General features: G+C 43.7%; 2 long non-coding RNA genes across 12 annotated transcripts in view; one reads left to right on the plus strand and one right to left on the minus strand.

The window, feature by feature from the left end:
- LOC116667686 overlaps window positions 1-14,340 on the minus strand; it is a 136,363-nt gene that overhangs the window by 16,426 nt on the left and 105,597 nt on the right. The gene's annotated exons all lie outside the window — the stretch shown is intronic.
- Window positions 1-14,340, plus strand: part of LOC116667685 — a 44,521-nt gene that overhangs the window by 4,117 nt on the left and 26,064 nt on the right. The window contains exon 1 of one of the 11 annotated variants that reach the window (XR_004324662.1): window positions 7,754-9,465. The exons of the other annotated variants lie outside the window; for them this stretch is intronic. This is a non-coding gene — a long non-coding RNA (uncharacterized LOC116667685). Of the gene's footprint in view, window positions 1-7,753; window positions 9,466-14,340 lie in introns of those variants that run through there. 11 annotated transcript variants of the gene reach the window in all.

The following is a 14,340-nucleotide window of genomic DNA, read 5'->3' on the forward strand; positions in this document are numbered from 1 at the left end:
TACAGTTTATTCTCACTCACTCTCAAAAATCTGATAAGTTTTTCCTTTTTTTTTTTCCTTGAATCTGTTGGTTTTCCCTCCATCCCTTGCTTTTGCTTATAATTTATCTGTTAGAGATCCCTGGTGGTTTGACCTGTGGAATCTCCCTCTTGTCTGGATTTTGCTGATTGTGTATTCATGGTGCTGTTCAACATGTTTCTCTGTCCTCTGTATTATCTACAAATCAGAAGCTGGATTCGGAGACGGATAAAACTTTAACCCAGTCATTTTGGCAAGACCACAGGAAGTGGCATGTTATTTCATTAGATAGCGTATGTCTGCTTGTCTCTCTTTCTGTGATGTCAACAGCCGTTGAGGCTCATTGCCTAGACCCATAAATTCACTGGAGATTGAAAAACGGCGACACTCTAATTCTACATCTCATTTTACTTTTTTGGCTGGAATAATTTATAGAGAGATGCTTTCCTCATCTATTATTTGGTTACTCAGTTGCATAGTTTATACAGAAAAGGACAAATGCTTGATTTTTTCCGTTATTTACCTGTTTTGAAGATAGTGAATTCGTTCTCTATGACCTGTAAAAGTGACTGGCTTGATTTAAAGTATTGATATATAATCTGAAATCATTAATTTAAATATATTTAATGGGTGTAAGTACATTGCATTTCTTATCGTTAATTCAAACTCAAGTTGTCCTATCTTTGGCCAGTGGAAATCTCTTAAGATTGGCAGTGGGTCCTTTCGCCATAACCCTGTAAGTCTTTGACCGCATCTTTTCTATTTAGTAGGACAAGATGTGCCAGGCTCCTCTTACGTAGTTCCTACCCCAAACCTGAATCAGCTATCTCTCAAAGAAACCCTGGTTTCTGGTGGTAGGAAAAGATATCTGAAGATCACGATCTGAACACTACAGATGCTTATTGCAACTAGAGAGTCATGTTTCTAGACATTCTTGGTGGATGGAATTAGGAAATAAATATGTATTTAAATATGAAATGTCTTATAAATTCGTAATGGTGTTTCCAATTCAAATTCAAGGCTGCACAGTTTTTACTTGATTCCTTCCATACCATGTATGTCTATCTCTCCTTTCTTCCATACCAAAAACCTTGGTTCTCAAGGACACAGTGAATGAGAGAATTAAAATATCCCATCATTAACTCATTTGCTGTATCCCATATCATGTAATTACATACACAATAGTCCGAATAACAATACTAATATGGCCACTACCAATTATAATTACTAAAAATAGTTTTTAAAAAATGGGAGCTTCTCTTTCATTGGATGGAGAAAGCCACAAGAGAACATCACTCCCACTCTTACAACAACAACATCAACAACAAAGCCTCGTAACCTACAAAATCTCATTCTTTTCAGTCCATCAGAGATCTGAGGTCTCAACACAACCAAATAAACTGAATTCCAAAGACTGACAAATCCCTCTGAGAATACAGGGACACACAAAATGTTTTACCTTTGGCAGAATGTGGGAGGAAGAAGTGATAGTCATAAAAGTGGGTAAGAACAACCAAAATTTTAACAGCTTCTTAAATGTCAAGTGTGGGCTAGCATGACAGCGTAGGAGTTCCAGACACAGAGGACCCCACGTGTACTCAACAGCTCTTTTCCATGATCCTTCACTGAGTGCTTATGAGAAAGACCGAGGGCAGGAAAGGAGGCCTGAGAGTCCTCAGTGAGGGTGAGCAGGTTTGTCAAACTTTAGAGGTAGAGCAGGACTTCCTGGAGTAGCCTATCCACATTGTGGGCCCTGCATTAGTGCATGGTGGTGACTGGCTGCCACTGCAAGACAAATGGAAAACTCTCCTGTGAGTCCCTCTGCCCCACTTCAAGGTAAAAGTTGCCTGCAGCAGGAGAAAGGGTGGAAAACAAGCCCTCACTGGCTGTATTGCAATTAGGAAAACCCCTCTGCTGCTGGAGAAGGGGCAAGAAAACATCACGTTCAGGATCTTTCACTGATTCAAAGCAGAGGTCTGCTGCTACTGGGGGTGGACAGGAAGCTCACTCTCATCCAGGACCCTCTGCCATCACAGGGCAGAGTTTGAATGCAACATGCAGGGGGAAGGGGTATTGAGTATTGAAAGAGTTTAAACTTTTAAAAAAGTTTTTTAGACCACTTACATTTACTGTAAGTATAGCTGAATTTAAACTTACCATTTTAAATATGGTATACTATAGTATGCTGCTGTAAAATATGGCCCAAAAGTCTGAAGGTAATCTAATTCTCTCTCCTTGATAAGCTTCTAGCTGTTTTTGCCTGGATGCCTAAGGGGTTTTGTTTTTTCTTTTAAATCTAGTATTATTTCTTGCTATTGCTCAGGCTATGTTAATATTCACAGGTATACAATATGCTCTTTCAATATGAAGTTTCAAATGTTATTTAATTTCAGAAAAGTTTCTTGAATTACAGTTTTTATAATTTGTTCTGTTCCCTTTTTTTGGTTTTTTTCTCAGGGTACCCTGCTTATTTATATACTGGATCTTCTACACCTATCTTCAATATTTATCATGTTCTCTAATACTTTTCTTTCTTCATTTATTTTTGATTTAAAAAATATTTCTCATTTCACCTTTTATTTCTCTTAAAGCATCATTCGTTGTGCTTATTAGTTCTGTGCTACTTAAAGTTTTGTCCTCATTTCTAAAATAATTTGTTCTTTTGTTTTAAATTATTTCTTCAGTTCTGTCTGAGTTTTTTCCTAATTATGATTTATTTTGTTCTATCATGTCTTGTATCACTTTCTTAATGTCCTTTAGTTGTTTTGAAATAATAAATTGAAATTTTGATCTGTTTTATGGACATGTCTTTCTGGCATGTTTTCATTTTCCATAGGGCTATTACGTATGTCTTAGTCTCCTTTTTCCTTAAATAACTTTTTATGGAACTTAACCTCCATAGTTTCGTATTGCTCATTTTTTTTGTGTGAAATTGCTTCCTCCTAATTTTTAGAAGAAGGAGATCTTCTTCAGATAACATCTTTAACTTCATAGAGCTCACTCTTCTGTGGTTTTATGTAGTGTTAAAAACATTAAGGTTTTCTTTCTGAAATTTTGGTTTTTATCCCTTTCTCCTCTAGTTTTACCTAAACCTTTTCTTTCCTCATCAATATTGTCTCTGACCTGCTAAATTTGATTCCACTTCTAGCAGTTTTTCCTTAGTGTGGGGTCTTATCCTGAAAAGGAGAAATGGGCTGTCAGTTTCAAGATTTCATAGGGGCTAGACTACCCCAGGATTTCAGTCCTTACTGTGACCTCACCCATCTTCCAGTGAGCAAAATCCCACTGGAATGTCCGTTTTAGCTGCTGTTCTCAAATCACCCCTCTGCGCTTCTGGGTGAATACTTGTTGTCTATTTGAGGTCCTTCCGTCATCCTCTTGCTTCCTTCGCTCTTCCAGCACAGATGTTGACACAATGCAGATCTTATGGTTTCTGGCATTACTGCATCACCCACTCTATTTTTGGGTTTAAGGATATAATTTGTCACCCAGTTTTTTTGCAAATGTAACTCATGGGTTTGGGTTCTTGTGTCTAGTGGCTTGGTGGAAATTTGAGACCCGAAAACTACATTTTCACTGCCACCACCTTCTTGTTAGAATTCCTTGTCTATTGATTCTTAAATAGCTGCTGAATAATTCCCTGAAAAACTTGTCTTTATTGAACGTGTCTGACTGAATTACAACGTCCTCTTTTTCCAACTAGTCCGTGCTTCTGAAGGAATTTCATTCATTCATTAAACATTGCCTGAACACCTACCACTGTGCACTGGGCACTAGAGATATCAAATTGAACGTGACACAATGAGATCACAGTCTAGGGGTGGAAAACAACGACCCACATGAAGGAAGGACCAAAGAAAGGTAGAGCTGGGTTATCACAGACCTGCAGGCCTGGCTTTCTGTGTAGTATAGAACACACTCCTCATTCCTCTTTTACTTGTTACCACTTAATAGTGGTAGTCAGCCTAATAACATATGTGTGCAGAGGTGTTATCAGCACAAAAAGTGCTTTTGCAGTCTTTCATTTGATCTCCACACTAATCCCCCATACACTACTATTATAAGTGAGGAAATAGAGGTTCAAAGAGAAGATGTGACTTCTCCAGGGCCACCTTGCTCAGTAAGTGGCAGAGGCAGGACCTAAACTTGGGTGAGTCTGATTTCAAAGTTCTTTGATCCACAGCCTGATCCATCTGCAGTTTTGCAATCAGTTGAAGGAGATTTGCAGTTGGCCTCAGCCCACAAACACTTTTATGAGGTTCATGATGACAGACACTGGGGATTGACTAACCCAACACCCATCTCTATCTCTTTCTCTCTTGTCTACCTTCATTACAGAGGCTGGGATAGGTAAAACCTCACTTTCCCAGTGTCCCCTGCAGACCCAGGTGGCCCTGTGACACCATGAGATGTAAGTCTGTTCAGTGCTTCTGGGAAATATCTTGCTTTTCTGAACACACGCAGCATGTGGCTGGTCCTACCTCCTCACTCCTAGCTCTTCAACTGGATGCAGACATGGTGTCTGGTGTCAGGGCAGTCAACGTACAACAGCGAGGAAAATCAAAGATTCATAGAGATACTGGCCCTGAACCAAGGTTTCTGTTTGAGAAAATATGAAAACAATGACAAAACACCCCTCTCTGTGTTCAATCCACCATGAGTAAGTGTACTGATATTAACAAGCGGAAGTATTCCGAACTGATACACTTGTCTTTGATATAAATAAAGACTCACAGACTTCTAAAACTTTCCTCATTTTAAGCAGTAGGAAGTGGTTAAAAGCATATCTTAACTATAAAAGGTGATTCAGAGACAGCTGGGGCTAGAGTTCTACTTTTGATGGAACCATTTGTTTTTTCAATCCTGCAGTGTTTAACTTTATATTGAGCCCCACTCAAGGCAGACTAGCGGCTACTGTATTCGAGCAGTCAACATGCAGGCAGTTTCTGTTTACTAAAGCATTAGCAGAAACATATACTGGAATATATACCACCCTGTAATAGATCCCAGATGTGTTGTTATATTTTTCTAAATAAAGGCAAAAAGATAGTTGGAAGAATAAGTAAGTAACCAATGAGCATTTTCTGTCAATTTGATTAGGCTTGGTGATAACTCATCAAAGTGAAAACAACCCAAACTTGGAGTTAAAAGGCACTGGGACAAAGACCTGGGTTACTTTGTTCAAATTTAATAATTGATCAGAGGCTTCCTCAGGACCAGCATATCTGTGTCATTACCTCTCAAGAAGCCTTATGCCTTTCTGGTTGCCATCTCAGTTTTAAAGACAATTAAAGGAAGTTTAATGGACGACAGGGTCTCTGGCTGCGGAGAAGCAAAAGTGGGATTCAATTCTGGCCTGTCTTCCTCTAAAGTCCACAGGATTGCTGCTTTCAAATATTTCAAAAGCAATTATGATGTCTAAAAACAGAAGGGTGGGGGGAAAGCATTCTTTTTAAAAAGCAAAGGCTCTTCTATGGAAGGGAGAAATCTTTTTCTGGATGGCTCCAGTAAGTGGACCAATGACATTTGGTAAGTGGACATCACCAAAAGGCAGGTTTCAACTCCACCATCATCAGCCAGCAAAGCTCTATTTCCTGCCAGCTGTGTATTAGACAAAATGGCAAGTGTGTCTCTGGATGATGTAAATAAAAATAAGATTCTTACCTATCCTGGAAGGAAACAAAAGTCTCACTGGGGAGATAGAATATATTTATATAAAGTGATTCCACACCTCCCTTTGTCTGGGGCCATGTTCTGAATGATTGAGGTTGCCAGGTAGTCCATTTCTATGTGATGGGGTGAGCAGAGAGAAAGGCAAGTGTCCAGCCAGCGCTATCACATTAACCATCCCTGCCACGATAGATGGTGTGGATTTGTGAGTCATGAGAACATGCCTGAGGGGCAGAAGATAGCCTCAAAGCCTGCGACAGTCTTCCACAGACCAGACAGAGGCAGATATATATGCACTTTCTTCCTTGGACGATATTCTCTTTACAGAGATTCCTACAGGACTCTCTGGATTTGGGATGTGAGTGTCACCCATCCTACGGGCTTCGCTCCTGGGTCCTGTAAAAGGATGTGTTGAATGGGTAGAATAATAGATGCTCTACGACTGCTATCTATTTTAAGGCAAGAGAATAGCGGCTGGCAAACTCTCCAGGTGCTAGGCTGTGGTTAGTGCTTACAATTTAATGCAAGTTGATCCCCTCCCTGTAGTCTGCACCTAGGACGGCTAGATCCCACGGAGAAGAACCCCAGGAGCTAGAACATTACTCCTTGACTCTCCATGAAATGTTTAAAACATCCCATATAGCTCTCAGAAGGCTCAGAGAGCCCTGAAGGAGGAGTTGATGGAAGGAGGCTATAAATTACTTTCACCTGGAAGGGCTCGGGCCCAAGGCATCCTAAATTTTCAGCAACACGGAGATGGAAGAGACTAGGGAAAAACTCCACTCCATAAATCCAGCATGGAGTGGGGCTACTAACCCTACTACAAAAAGCCGACCTCTGAGGAATACTCAAGACTTGCAGATAACTACATAATGTTCTCATTCAAATTCTGGGCTGTCAATGTGGATACTGCCCAACAGAAGGGTGAGGAAGTTGAAATAAATCCCTGTTCTTTACTCAGGAGTCAGAGAGATGGGCCCTGAGACTCTCCACATGATACCATACTGAAAGACATTTCCAGAAGTGGGGTCATCAAAGCAGAATCCAGCCCCCAGGGAGGGAGAGGTTAGACCGCAGAGCAGGGCCCCTATTGAGGTCGCTGGAGTAGCTCGAAACTACAGTACAAAGGCAAAGGATTAGTGAGGATGTTTCGCTAGAAGACAATCCTATGGCCTGGCCCCGTGGGGACTGGCTGAGATTGGACCTCAGGGCTTCCCCCTGCAGAGAAGTCCTTGGTTCTACTCAGCAACCAGGATAATCACAGGGTTTCCGTGGGGGCCGAGTGGTCACAGTCACTTCCTCAAATCCCGAGACGGGAACCTGACTCCATTCCAAGCCTTGAGGTGGAGGCGATTGAGGCAGCATCTTACTAAAGGAACTGGTTTATGAACAGCCAGCTCTCACCCACGTCCCTTAGGGTTTGTCTCCATCAAGGAGAAATGGGCCTCAGATATCTGTATGCTCTATTCTCATCAACTTGCCTCCAGCTGCCTTGCCATTTGGCTCTCCCTTCCTCCTTCCCTGCGGATTCACCTCCCTGGTGATGCCTCACCTCATCCTGCAGACTCGATGCCTAACCTCGTCCTGCAGACTCGATGCCTAGTGCCACTCTCCAGTTTTGATTTTTGCCTCCCCAGTCAGCACCATTCAGACTCTGCCTGGCTGCACGTCTTTCCTTTGCCCCATGAACACTTGTCACCTGAGAAACATGGGAACATACATTCGACTTCCTTCCTGGGCTGCATGTGCGCGCCCGCTGGCAGAGTGCGGCGGAGGCAGCAGGGGCGCTCCCCTTCCCTGTCCACTCAGCCGCAGTCTGGTCCGTGCAGAGGTGAGCCAAGGAGTATTCTCACACCAGATGGCACTGATGAATTGACTTCCTGCTTCCTGGTGTCCTTGGCAACCATCCCACAAACCCCCCCAGTGATCCACCAATATCCCCATTAAGATACTGCAGGGAAAGGAAGTAAACAGCTCCTAATGAGTCTCTGTGGTTCCCTCAGACTTCCCAGTCATCTCTGAAACTCCTGGGGCAGCCCCAATGTAGAAGCAGTTCTAAGCATGAAAACAGTTTAGACCTGCAGCACATGTCTTATGGCCTGGGAGTGGTACCAGTTTTGCTTCAGGGACCCAAGGCTTGAAACTAGCTTATGGTCTTAGATGAAATGAATTTGCAAGTCTCAGCTGAAATCTTGAAGCAGGTGATCCAACATCTGGAGTAACTAACTCACCACAACAAACTAAGTGCTTTCTCATCCTCTTTAAAACCATGTTGTCAGTCTAAAAGAGGAAGAGGAAACCAACGGAGTTTTGATGATGCTTACAAGCCAATTTCCTGCCTTCATTCTCAAACAGTTCTGCTGACCTCTAGTTCCAGAAGCTACACTATCAATACGAAAAGTAATAATAATACTGGTTGGTATTGTCATCAGAACCCCTCCTCTATAGCAATCTCCTTGTATTTTCTGAATGGCCTGATTGGCCGATGCTTGGGTTGGCCCAGAGGTCCACCATACCACACATCTTCTTTGGAGTGGCTTGAACTCCCCTTCACCACATCAACCTCCTGCTTGGCTCTTTTAGCTCCTCCTTTCCTTATTCTCTCTTAACCCTCTGCTCTCCCCAACTCCCTCTTGCCTCTACCCTACCCAAGTCCAAAGTCACGGACAGACAGGTGTAGTACAGGAGTTGTGGGGGGCAGTGCTGGAAGAAGGACAATGTGACCAGGGCAGTGAAGAAGAATGTTCCCCCCCACCAACCGAAAAATAGACTTCATAGTAATCAGATCCTGGTTCTCTGTCTGTCAAATAAGGGACTTGAACTTGAGGGTCTACGAGGTTCCTACCAGCTCTGGGGAGATCATTTCATCAACATTCCATGACTCACTTTTGGATCATTGAGATGGAAACCCATTGCTTTTCCTCTTTCCCAAATGCTTCCCCCACAAAACCTGCTGTAAAATGAATGCTTCTCCCCAAATACAATTTTTTTTTCTAGCATGAAAAATTGGCAAAAAAAGACACTTCTGTGATAATTCTACCCTGCTGTAGTCTGGAAATCTATAGAAATATTTTTGTTTTCACAATGATTGGGAGAATCTACTGACATTAGGGGGATGGGAGGTCAGGGACCCCCAAAATCCTGCAAGGTTCAGGGCAGTACCTGTGCCTGCATATGAATAGGTACTTAAGAAGTCCGTTCATTGAATGAGCAGAAGCATGCCTGTAACTTTCCTTTCTAAAGCCTCACTTCTTAGGGAGTAACTTGTTCATCTGAGACCTTCAAGTGAGTCACACACACACAAGAAGGGCCATTTCTTCACATAGGAATGACAGTCTGGGCACAAGTCCTCATTCTCCATCTCTAAACTATAACCTCCTCGGGGGCAGCGATGGTGGTCCCTATGTTGGCCATTAGGGCTGTTCACAAGTATTTCCAGATCTCTCTCTTCTGGACATAAGATAGGATTACACTTTCCCAATCCTTTAATGTTAGCCGTAATCAAATGACTTGCTGTGGCCAATGAAATGTGATTGGAGGTGATATGTGTCTCTGAGGGATATTTAAAAGCCAGTGTACAAAACACCATGTTTGCTTCTTCCCGCTGCGGTGACCATGGACCTTTGTAATGAGCCTGGGGCCTCTGGGTGACTGAGTGACAGGGATGAGCAGAGACTGCAAGTTCCACCGGAGCAGGCTGATAACAGAACGTGCGCAAGGAATAATCGACTGTTTTGTGAAGCCACCGGGATTTGGGAGGCCATCTGTTACCCCAGTGTAAGTAGGCTTCTCCTGACTATCATCATCTAATCTGGACTCTTTGAGGAAGACCAATAAACAGTATCCCTGCTTCCTTATCTGATATCCGAACAAACTGAGAAATAAGATGAAAAGAAAGGCAGGTGGAGGGTGAACTCTTAGCTTTGTTTCTAATTTAATCCAGAGAGTGCTGGAATGAAGCAATCTTCACCATAAAAGGTGTGATGGGGGCAGGGGGACACCTGCTCGGCCAAGCCTCACAGCTTCACCCGGCCACGCGTTCTAGCCCCGCTAGAGTAGGTACATTAGTTTGTGAGGGCTTCCGTATCAAATACCATGGACTGTGTGGCTTAAAAAACAAAAAATTCTTTTCTCACAATTCCGGAGGCCAGAAGTCCAAGACCAAAAGTGTCTGGAGGGTTAGCTTCCTTCGAAGCTTCTTTCCTTGGCTTGCGGGTGGCTATCTTCTCCTGCATGTATGTTTATGCGGTCCTCCCTCTGTGTGTGTCTGTGTCCCAGCCTCCTCTCCTTATAAAGACACCGGTCATACTGGATTAGGGCCCAACCCCTACGACCTCACTTACCCTTGATTACCTCTCTCAAAGCCCCATCTCCAAAACAGTCACATTTTGAGGTCCAGGGAGTTAAGGCTTCAAACTATGAATTTGGTGGGGGATGCAATTCAGCCCATTACAGTGCTTCTCAGTTGGCAATGCAATTCCAAAGAGCCAAAGAGACGGAGCTGAGACAAGCATGCCCCACGATAGTCTTTGCAGGAGTGCTAGTCACATGCCACGCTTTCCAAATCGACTGATCACCTGTCCCTGTGACCTCTCCAAGGGTGGAATGGAGACATTCAGTAAGACAAATGGTCTGTTTTGTGCCCTTTCTTACGTGGTTTGGTTTTGTTTTTTGGCTGAGCTACTGTTGTGTCACACTCCTCTTTATTCCGTGGGTCTGCTTTCCGTGCCTGCTCCCAACTGTCAGCTCAGCTAGGAGAAAGGCTTCCCTAGTGTTCTGACTACACCCTGCATTGTACCAGGCACTGCAAACAGGCCTGAGAAATAAGAGTACGGTACAAGCAGTGCCTGGCCAGACAAATGGTAGGAGAACCCTTCAGGCGCAGGGCTGACAACTATCTCCCCAGATAAAACCGAGCCACTGTGAAAACAGCCATTGGTCCCTGTGGTCCTAATGGGTCTTGGGTGGGTCTGCCAAGTCCCACTGCCTTTGGGAAGGAAAACTAATGTGAGGGAACCAAGCCAAATGTGCACAGCTCTGCCACGAGAAGCCAAAGTGGCCTTTTGAAAGATTAATGGGGCATCTGGCTCTCCGTGTCTTAACAGGGAGACGGGAAAAAGCTTTCCAAAAAATAGCAGCGGCTTCTGGCAGGGATTCCAGAGGAGGGGGTTGAAGGCTGCAGGATGGCCCCTCAGTACTTCTTTTTCCCCTTTATCCTCCCTTTCTTTTTTCCCCTCAGTTTCTCACCATCTTGCTTCTCTTGCTTCCTCTTCTCATTTCTTCTTTGGTGTTTTGCCCTCCCCAAATGGTTTCTGCCTTCCCTTTCATTTGCAATCCCACTCGACTCAGTGGTTGGTCCAAGGCAACCAAGACGGGCCAATCAGAACGCTTCTGGGGGTCCATGTGTGCTATGAGCTTGAAGGAGCATGAAAACCTGTGACTTCTGGGAGCCACCTTCCCTCCCCATAGATGAGAGGCTTTCTGAGGGTAAAGCAACACAGAACAAAGCAGAGCGCAAGACAGCACAGATGGGGCACCTGAATCCAGGAAAAAAGCCAGAGCAACCCCTCACCTTCCCTGTACTTTTCCGTCACATGAGGCGCCATTTTATTTTTTTAACTTCGAACTAATTTGAATTTGGTTTCTGTCACTTGTAACCAATGGAGCCCTAATGATCACACTGTGAATTTAGGCAACTTATTTAACTTCTTGGAATCTCAGTTTTCTCTCCTAAATATGGACTCCCTGATCCTTGTGCTGCAGTTTAAGTGGGGTGCATCTGAAACAAAGTGTGCTCTACTATAAAACTCACTGTCGTCTCCTAATCATTTCCATAGTAGACTTTTCTCCCACTGGATGAGAGCTCAGGGGTTGCATCTTATTCATCCACGTATTTTCAGCACTTACCCTGGGACATAAAAAAGCTCAATAAATAAATAAAGCTCCCACTTTCCCTCTCCTTTCTCGACTCCTGCTTGTAGCTCTTCTTTTCTTCTGTCTTCTCTCTTTCCTGGGCCAAATTTCCAGCTGACTTCCCCTAGTCCTCCTACAGGTAAGTTTTCATATGTGGATGCTTGGTGAACATGCAAAAATTACAGTCATTAGTAACTGTGTGCCCAAGTGGTGCTGTAAAGAGGTCCGTTTCATCTGTCCTTGCCAGGGAAGGGGCAGCTGGCCAACTGTGCCCACAAGTGGCTAGCTGCTACAAAAGTATTGCAAAACTTTAATAGCTAGAAAGAATTACTGGTGCAAGAATTAGATCCAGCCAGAGGTAATTTTAGCTTGGTGTTAAAGTGGCAACTCATGAAATTAGTCACATGCAGACTCGCTTTCTTCCCCATCTCGCCCAAGTCTGGCCCACTTCTGTTTAACAAGGGACATTTTTGATGTGGCATTCCTACATTCCCACACAAACACATGGTTAGCCCAAAGTGAGCATGGCCTCAAGCAAACTCCTTTCTCTTCCTTTTCCCCCATACCAGCCCCTTCTTCTGGTTTTCTGGTTTGGATAAAGGGCACCAACATTTTCTCAGGCACCAGGTTCTGAACCTGGTGATCATGTCAAACTCCTTTCACTCTGTTCCCAAGTCATGCATAGTCCATGTCAAATTCACCTCCTCTTTGACTGCCATCACCCTAAATTCAGGACCACTTATATTTCACTCGTGTTATTTTAGGAGCCATCTACTTGCTCCCTTCCTCTCTAGTACCTTCCGCAATTTAGTCCAGCCCTTTACTCCCTCACTCTAACACTTTTAGTGGCTCCCCACTGCCAAGTGAATCAAGCAAAACTCCTTCATTGTAGAATTCAAGATACTCTGCAAAAGAACTCAAGCCAAGCCTCTGGCCCCATTTCCACTCTGTTGCAGCCAGACTATTCCACCTCCTGTTCCCTGCCTGACTGGCTCCTGCACTTGCTCCGCTGCTGCTTCTGGCTTGAATATCTTTTTTCCTGTTAGAGACCCGACTATTTTCCCAGGATTAATTCAGATGCTGTAAAGGCGGTCTCCCTTCTAGCCACCTTGACCGCATAGAAGGAACTAACTGACAAATGAGGAGCACATTCTTGTTGCTTTAAGTTGCCTCACGTTTGGTGAGTTTGATGGCAGGTCCTATTTCACCAGCTTTGACTCCAGAAGGCATCTTGTTGTCTCAAACATTAAAGTCATCCTCCAAAGATAAGAATGTCCATCCCTGAGAGTCTTCCAGAATAACAACTGGTGTTTAGTGAGCACTTTCTCTGTGCCAGGCTGAAAGCTTTCTATGCATTATCTCATGAATTCCTGGCCATCACTTATGAGATAGACCACTGTTACCTTCACTTGACAGCTGAGAAATGAGGTTTGGCGAGGCTGGCTTACTTAGTCTGGGGACCGTCGTTAACATAAGTTCTTCAGCTCCTGGAGCCCACCCCTCCCACTCAACATGTGCTACAATTACCATATGGAGCAAAGGTGAGTGCAGTTATCATAGACGCTGACTGTCTGGAGGAAGAGCTTTGCTCAAAGCCCTTAGCCTCTGAGGATGATCACTTTCCTGAGGAAAACTCATGCCCTTTATATGTTTTGGGTGTAAGTCAGTCTCATTACTTATGTGATGATCACATCTCATGCAATCTTGTCTTCAAACTATTGTTTGTATTGCTATTTAAATGTGAGATGTATGATTATGCCTAGGGATTCTGTTTTTCCTATACCATCCCTGGCTAAGGAAAATAAACATTTTCCCTTTTACCGTTTTCCTGGAAACAAGTACCCAGGCTAATAAGATAACCAGCTGCTTATCATTTCAGTGTTTAACCACTTTTCCCCTAAATTAACTTATTTTAGAAAGACCTAGAAATTATTGAAGCCTCTGACTCATGGATGCTCTCAAGTACCTCAGGTTTTTGGGTCAGGCTTGTTTTTCATGTAAAAATCAAACAGCTTGAGGCCTCAACCTTGGGAAATAGCAGACACTGGCCAGCTGTCAAAGCTTCCAGGAAAACAAAAAGGAGCTTGAGGAGAAACTTTGAAAGCCTTTATATGTGTTCACTGTAGCGCTAAGTGTCAAAAACAGGGAAAGGGAACCAAGCCAGAAGGAGAGGAACACTATTAGCTATTAGTCAGGGTGAGGCTAGGATACGCCACAGTAACAAACTCCTAGATCTTAGTGACTAGTACATGAAAAGTTCTGTTGCTCACATCAAGTCCACTGCAAGACCCGTGGTCCTCCAGGGAATCTCCCTTCCAAGTGGTGATTCAGGGAGCCACTACGCTTCTACCTTGTGATTCCAATATTTCAACACATGGCTCCTGGGGTCACTCAGTTGGAGAAAGAGGGAGCCAAAGGGTCATGAAGGAGTTTTTGACAACTTAGCTTGGAAATGATACACGAGACTTTAGTGTGGTCCATTGGCCAGAAACAGTCATGGCTTTGCCCAACTTGCAAGGCTGCTTAGAAACGTGGAAGAGCTCATGCAGGTTAAGTAAGCAATCCGGGCACTGCCATGAGGGCAGGGATCGAGTCATTTAATGTGATTCTAACTCATTTACTAGGCGATCTCCTAAAACGGATGTAACTTTCATCTTTATACTCCTGTACCTTCTGCTGTAGAAACTGAAGCAGAAGAACGCGCAAGAGAGAGGAGAGGTAGTAAAAGAACAGCAATTT

Source organism: Camelus ferus, chromosome 12 (assembly GCF_009834535.1).
Source record: "Camelus ferus isolate YT-003-E chromosome 12, BCGSAC_Cfer_1.0, whole genome shotgun sequence".
Classification (NCBI taxonomy): Eukaryota; Metazoa; Chordata; class Mammalia; order Artiodactyla; family Camelidae; genus Camelus; species Camelus ferus.